Here is an 8,143-nt window from a genome sequence, read left to right as displayed (position 1 = left end):
ATTAAGTAATATTGAAATCACGCCAGCCATATACCTTTTGTTGGTCAGACATAAACACGTATCTTGGGCCATTTGCATGCAAGTTAAGGTCATCAGACAAGTACTCCAAGGACCACTTCCACTGGGCATAACTCTCGGCCTCAGTCACAGCCCACACAATCGGCCACCAGCCATTGTTGGGATCAATTCCGATTGCTGACATGAGCTGTCCTTTATACATTCCTCGCAAGAAACAAGAGTCCAAGAAGATAATGGGCTACAGAACTACATCCATCCCTTCTTCAATGGGCCTAGACAGCAGTAGAACCGGAGGAATCTCGGACCCACTGCACCAGAATCCCTCGTATTCTCGTAATGTATATGTATGGAGGAATCAGGGTGCGTCCTCTCCAATTCGGCTTTGTAGCTGAACAAGATCATGTATTGGGTTGCTGCAGAGCCGAATATGCCGTCCAGTGCGTGCTCTCTGGCCCGATATGCCTTCATCCGGCCTATCTTCAGCCCAAAATCTTCATCGACACACTGCCGGATAGTGGTCAGTGGTATGTGAGGGTTGGCTTTGATCTTCTCTATGTAACGCTCACCTAACCACTTTGCCGTCAGCCACTTCGAATCCAACACCTGAGAACATGTGTGCGCGTGATCACGCTGCATATTCATCACCACATAATCATGTCCGTTGTGTACTTCGAACTTCCTTAAGTACACATACCACTCACAACCTTGCCCTTTACAAATCACACAAAGTTTGTCCCGATCATTTCTCCTCACGTGCACCTGCCTCCTGGTCATTATAGCATACTGCCTCAACACGTCATAGAAGAAATCTCTATGCTTAAAACATCACCAGGCTTCCACAACGGTAGCACATTAGGGATGAGCTTAAACGGGGTAAACTTTAACCCACTCTTCTTCAAACCCTCCAAATCTTCAAGGTCATCATTATCGTGTAGCTCGTCCTCAAAATCTTTCTCAAGTAGTGGGTTATCTGTCATGTCCGGCTTTTCCACATAAGGCGAATACCTCCTCCGCCGTTTATCCCCTGACCCCCCTGACCCCGGCTCGGCTTTGCCGTCACCCGGCTCGGCTTCGCCCTCACCCGGCTGGTCTACATTCTCTGGGTCCTGATTCGCAGGTTGTTGCTGGAAAATGGATTCGTAATATGAAGTAAATAACTGCTCATCTCGGCACATGTGCGCCAACGAGATAAAATGGTCCATCGCCACATCTTCATCATCAATCGACGGTCCCTCGTTATGGAGCTGGCAGCCGTCCAGAACGTACTCAACCGACGGAATGTATACCTCCTCTTGAGGCTCCACCTCCGGCCCATCACCAACTTCGGGTCCACCCTGTACTTCCGGTACAGCCTGCACTCCAGGGCCAACTTGTACTTCAGGTCCAGTCTCCTCGATAATGGGAACATCCGACTGCAGTTGACATTGATTGACTTCTGAAAAATCCATGGCCGGGTTGTACACATTGCCTTCAACATGTTGACAGTCTTGGCTATGAATTGATTGCCCCTTCTGATTTCAACATAAAATCACAACTGAACGCCTTACATACAAACATAAATCACAAATGTTGTACAAGGGTGTGCACTAACCTCTGCAACGCTAGCAGGTTCTACAAGTGCCTCTTCTTCATGCTGTAAATCTTGGTCAGAGTGATTTAATTGTCCAATCTGACAAAAAGGATTAATCACATATGCATACCAAACATAAAACTAAAACCCAAACAAAATCCAAAATGATGTACTAACCTCTGCATGGTCGACTAAGGATTCGCATGCATGGACCTCTCCTTGTCCAACAACTCCAAGTGCATCATTCTGTTCAACCTCAACCTCAACCTCTTCATCAACCACAGCAGGTGCAGATTGTGCTCCATCTATACTACAAGATGCAAATGCGTCCAACAGATTCTTACGTGCTGCCTCCTCTTCCCTCTTCCATTCCCTACGTTTGTCTTCTAAACTTTTGGTCAAATACTCTTCAAACTCGACATCCCTAGGGTACCACTCAAGCATCAATAATGGTGGTGCCGATGGGTTCCACTGTTTCTTCGTTTTAGGTTTACGCTTCGGCACAACTGTTTCTCCTTCGTCTATTTCTTCAATGACCACCTTGCTTTTTTACAAGAACTGACAAACTCTAGTAACTCATGTGCTTCTTCCTGTCGCTTCTTCAGTAGGGCAGCCGCTGCCGTTAACTCCACCACATAAATGTGAACTAGCTTTGTGCTAGTAGCCGCGACTTCCAGAAAAGGCTCCGGGTGCTCATCGTCAGTAATGGGCAGCAATGGCCCTCCTATGTCCACGCCGGTACAGTCATGACTGTACTTTGGATGAACGTAATAGAACTCACAAACGGTTTTCCTATGATACCTCAACCGCACCACCATACTGGACAGATTTAAGAGCTCAAATTGGAGAATATTGCAAAAGTCAAAGAATGTCACTTGCCCCCCAACATACTTCTTCTGCCCATTGATTTCGAAGAGTGACCCTCCGTGATGAAAAGCAACAGAAAACATCCCGAATTTGTCCTCTGTTAGGGTTTATTTAGAGTTAAAAATATTCCAAATTTAAACCAACAAACCAATTTCACACAAATCAATTTCACACAATCACACTCGCCATCACACTCAAAAGACACAAGCATTTTTAAATTTCAACTTACTATATTCATCCTCCGGGACAAAGAAATCCAACAGAGGATCGCGGATGTCCCATGTTTCTGGGTCTACATCGACTATCTCCGGTCCGCGACCGTGTCTAGGTGATGCCGGAGGTGATGGTGATGATGCCTTAGCCGGTGGCGCTGGCGTCTTCTTTTTGTTCCGTGAAGACCTACGGGAGGTGGACGCACCGGAGGAGGAAGCTCCAGCGGTGCCTCGCTTCCGTTTTGGCGGCATTGATGAAAAATGGAGCGTGAGATAAGTGATGGGAGGGAAAATGACGAAGTGAATGAAATTGAAATGGAGGGAAATGGGAAGAGAAGACAAAAATTAAAATATCATTGCAGGCCAATTCCTCTAAGGCACAAAAACTAAAATTTCAAACGAAAACAAAAATTTCAAATTAAGGCGTCCCTTGGGAAGAGAAGAGAGAGGACAATTGAAATGATGTTCAAGGTCACATCACACAGAGGCGGCGTCATCCACAGTGCATGCAGCAGTTGTAATACGCAAAAGGTCGCATTTGCCCTTTTAGCCCTTGAGGGTACTATGGTCCGAAAAAACCTCATTCGTGATTATATATTTTGTTAGATACCTGTATTGTGATTTTTAGATGTTATGAGTGTCTGCTGTTACACATCAAAAAGTTAGGGGTATTTTGTGCAGTTTACTCATATATAGTAGTATAGATATTAATCTACAATTTTACATACAACATGAATATAATTGTAAAAATGGGAAGAGAAGGAATATCCATGAGAGCCTAATCAGTCGGTAAAAGAGATTTCAAGTTAGACTTGAAAAGAAATTCCCCAAATCGCTGCAGATTATAACAGATAACAAGATACACAAATTGATCAAACAAAAATAGTTTTAATTTGTTTATTTAAAAATGGTTTTATTTAGCTGTTAAAGAACTTCTGTATTAATGGATGCAATATGTTCCTACTGTGTTGCCTACCTTATCAAACAACTATTTATTGACATCGAATTTCTGTAGTATTATTGATGTTTCTCACCGACTTTATATCCATAGACAACTCATTCCCAACGTTATTATCTCAATGAAACAAAAACTAGGATTATTTTAATTACCTAATTAATTACTGTTAAACTCACCTATTTTTAAATTATGTCAAAACCTACTTCATTTGTGTTCCCTTATTTGATTCGAGGAAATTATGTACACACGACAAAAATCTTAAGGCAATCTACTTTTTTCCTCGAAAAGTCAAGTCATTAGCTGTTTATTACTGATAAAAATATCTATCCACATGTACTATTAAGTAAATTAAATAATGTTAACATTTGCATATATTTAACTATAGGTCCTATATCTAAAATACTGACAGTTAAAATTTTCTGAATGGCTGATATAAAAAAAATATACGTATACTATAGTATGTTAAAATCAAAATTATGTAGATATAGTTGCTATCTTAACAATATAGTCTATTTCAATCATAGATCAATTTAATTTCGTACATCAGTTTTTCATATGGTTTTTGTTTTAAAGTAGTACAGTATATTATATAAATTGGTACGTACGTATACATTTGAACTGTGTATAATACTTAGTTATTGGTAAATTTAGATCAATGTCATTTTGCCTAGAAAAGTTATATCACTATATAGTGTTATTAAATTTAAATTTGCGGATATATCATTGTATTTCTCAAGTTATCTTCAAACTATACATTTTCTAGCTATGTTACTACAAACTCCCTCCCTATATCTAAATGTCCAAGTAAATTTCTTTTTTTGTTTGTGTGCCATTAAATATTCTACTTCACTTATTCTATTTTTGATAAATGTACTACGCATATTCAATTAAATCATTTCACTCATATTTTACTATAAAACTGATACTCCTACTATATATTTCATTATAGAACCCACATACCATTAACTTTTTCTATCCACTTACTTTTATAAAGTCGACAAACAAAACCCGGTCGCATGCTCAGGTGCAAGTGAGTTCATCCTTCTAATACAAACATTATCGGACGGCGACCGATGTGCATTTTACGAGGAGTGGGAATTATGGGAGCATATCATCTCATGTTGCAAGTTCTCTGGTGTCTCTAGTACTATTTCTACCAGTGTTGGAATCTTGACATTTGTCTATCTAAATATCTTGCATCCTCTCTGGGACGGGTGACCCATTCTGAAACCTTGAAAAGAATATTTGGATGTCCCTCTTTTATGTCATGATGTGGTCCATTAGAGATATTAGTAACAAGACTATGTTTTAAGATCTTGAGAGTAATAGGATGGGGAAAAAACTTGTTCTCATGCCTCATATCTTCAATTATAGGTCAGAGTCCAAATTTCCTATTCTCCCTAGACGAGGCACACTATATATGAATTGAGTAACATCAATGTGTGGAAACAATTGATAAAAATACAAAGAGATGTATATGAAGAGGAAGTCAACCTAGATATCTAAGTTTGGTGATACTTATTTTATGTAAATAGGGGAGAACATAATACTGAGAAATTATACCATAATAAGTACTCTATCATATGGAGTAGTATAATTTTTCAAGATTGATTAGTTTATTTTGAGGAAATAATATTTTTATTACATAATAAGTGATGAATTAGCTTGAATTATTTTTCATCAATTAATTTATCCTTCAAAATATACATCTACTTATTATTAACATTATCTTTGAAGTGATGAGTATTGAGAAACGGTTTGATTCTCTTCATCGATTTTTTTTTTTACTTTTTTGAATAATTTAATCACGATGAAACTTTAACTTATTTAAGAGCATCTACATCGGTGCTCTTAGCTAAGAGCAGGCGCCGTGCCACGGCACGGCGAGACCCCTGTTCGTCGCTGTGCTCTTGCCGACGGCACGACCCTGCTCTTAGCTAAGAGCACCGCCGTGCCGAAGAGCACGCCTACGTGGCGCCTCCTGATTGGGCTCGTTTTTATTCCGTTATTTTTTTAAAAAAATTCATAGAAAATCGAAAATAATCCGGAAAAAAGAAAAAAAAATATTTTCGAATACCCAAAAATATATTCGTTTTATACTGTTTTTTTCAATTTTTTTAAAAAAAATTATAAATTTTTTAATCCCAAAATCATCTATAAATACCCACATTCATCATCCATTCTTCACATCAAATTATCTCTCATGCATACTTCAATTTTTTTTATTATGAATTTAATTATGTAATTTTTAATTTTTAGGATTTTAATTATGTATTTTTTATTTTTAGTAATTTGTAATAGTATTTCGGGTATTTTTAATGCATTTTAATATTGTGGAAATGCTTTTAGTAATTGAAGTATTTAAATTGAATAATAGAATGGTTGGACCCTTAAGCATGCTCTTGCGAAAGAGCATGAATGTGGATGTTGTACTCTTACAGAAGAGTAGGAAGTCAAAAATGAATAAAAGTGGGTTCGAGCCCACATCCATGCTCTTGGATGTGGATGCTCTAAGGCATCTTAGATTCCAGAACTTTGTTTCAATTGACGAGTTTAAAGATATTGTTTATTTGTTCCTGATGTTTTGTGTATTAGTAATTTATAGTAAATGGCTTAATTTAAAACTTGCACAAAATTTATACTCCTACAAGTATAATTTTTAAAATTTTAAAATTTAAATTACGAATATGATTTATTAAATTAATAATAAATTTTATTTTTATAACAAATACTAAAATGAATAAATAATTTAGATGTCCAACATGGGAATGAAATTATAATATCAGGACTCTGATGTTCATTCAATTTGCCAGTCCACGTGGAAAATATCTGATTTTATAATTCGTGAAACACAATGCAGGTCTTCTTTTACATTGTACATTTGTACGGATACAGGATCTTCCAATTTTTTTAAAATTTTATAGCTTTTTTTTCTATTAGTTCTTTTACAGATATTATTATGGCTATAAAATTATAGTAGTACTCGTGAGGGACAAATACTGATAGAAAATTAGGTATTTGATGATTTATTCTCTGGTGCAACAGTTCAATCATATCCGTTGGTGGTTGATAGCTTGTGCTAGTACCTTTCTAGCATCACTCGATCTTTAATTTATTCTGAATTTTATGTCTTTTTCTAGAATATTCATATATCACGTGTTTTATTTTGTAGTTTTATAAGTATATTAGGGAAATAGTTATAAACAATCAAATTAATACTACTTGGGCGATTAGTAGCTCAATATTAAATTGTCACGAGATTATCATATATAGTTGAGTTGACTCGAGATTATCCTAAATTTAGATTGGCATAGGGGAAAGTCGAGACTCATAAGTTAATACAAGATGAATTTTATGTGTCAATGTTTCGAAGTTAAGTATCTGAGCATATCTGTAGAACAAAATACTAATATACTTCTATAACTCAATCTTGTGTAAACAATCCATTAAATCGAACACTACTATTTAATATTCCATGTAAAGAGGAAATATTTGGGTATATCCGTTCTAAATTTCTAATTAAATACTCCTATTCATTTTGATTAGTAAATAAATAAATTTTAAATGAGGATGGTGAATAAGCACAAGGATTTTACTAATATGAAAAGGCTTGATTTTACAACATTCGATTATACATATATTTACGTTAAATGAGAAGTTCGATGCACATAAAATTCTGCCATATAGATAAATTTCACTTTATATGTCCCTATATAAATCTTGTGTGACATATTCGGCTACTTATGAATTTAGAGTATATACTACTATCATTCAAGTAGGAGAAAATCAACTTTATTAGCGAGAATAGTACATGCAAAAAAAGGCCCTACCAATTCTCATATTTTTTTGTTGACTTGTAAACAGTAACATTAATTCCTTGTGGCTCAACCGAGCTCCCTTGTCCCTCTCCACCATAGAGATAAAGGGAAAATAATAGGACAAAAAAACTTATTATAAAACATTTTAAATCTAGCCTATATTTACCACTAAAATACATTTTTAATAAAATTTTGATTACAGTCTCTTCAGGTCCAAATCCAATCAAACATGTCATTTCTAGACCTACATAATATGTGCATTGCATTTTCTTGAACATTGAATTACTACAAGAGATGAAAAATCAAATGAAATGATGAAATACATTTTAAGAATATGAGGAGTAGGCTTTTTAGTTCTTTTCTGTCATATTTTTACCACTTTCCCCAGAGACCACTACAAATTCTTTGGGGTACGAAATAATTTGGGCAACATTTCATTAAAATTATCATGAAAGGAGTATAATTATGATATCATATCATCTTCACCAGAAAGAAAACAATATAAATATTGTGGAAATTTTTCCAAAAAAAAAGAACTCCTTGGAATATTATTGTGGAGTACTAGTAAAAAAGCTTTAAATTCTGGGATAAGGAGAAAAAACAAAAAAAAAACGTTAATAGTGTCGTTCATCAGAGGAGATTGAGTGTCTAATTCTTTGTATTGGTATAGGTATTTCACCGTTTCACCTTTAAATTAATT

The sequence above is a fragment of the Salvia splendens genome, chromosome 16 (assembly GCF_004379255.2).
Source record: "Salvia splendens isolate huo1 chromosome 16, SspV2, whole genome shotgun sequence".
Lineage (NCBI taxonomy): Eukaryota > Viridiplantae > Streptophyta > Magnoliopsida > Lamiales > Lamiaceae > Salvia > Salvia splendens.
The sequence above is the reverse complement of the archived record's forward strand: the minus strand, read 5'-3'. Positions refer to the sequence as shown.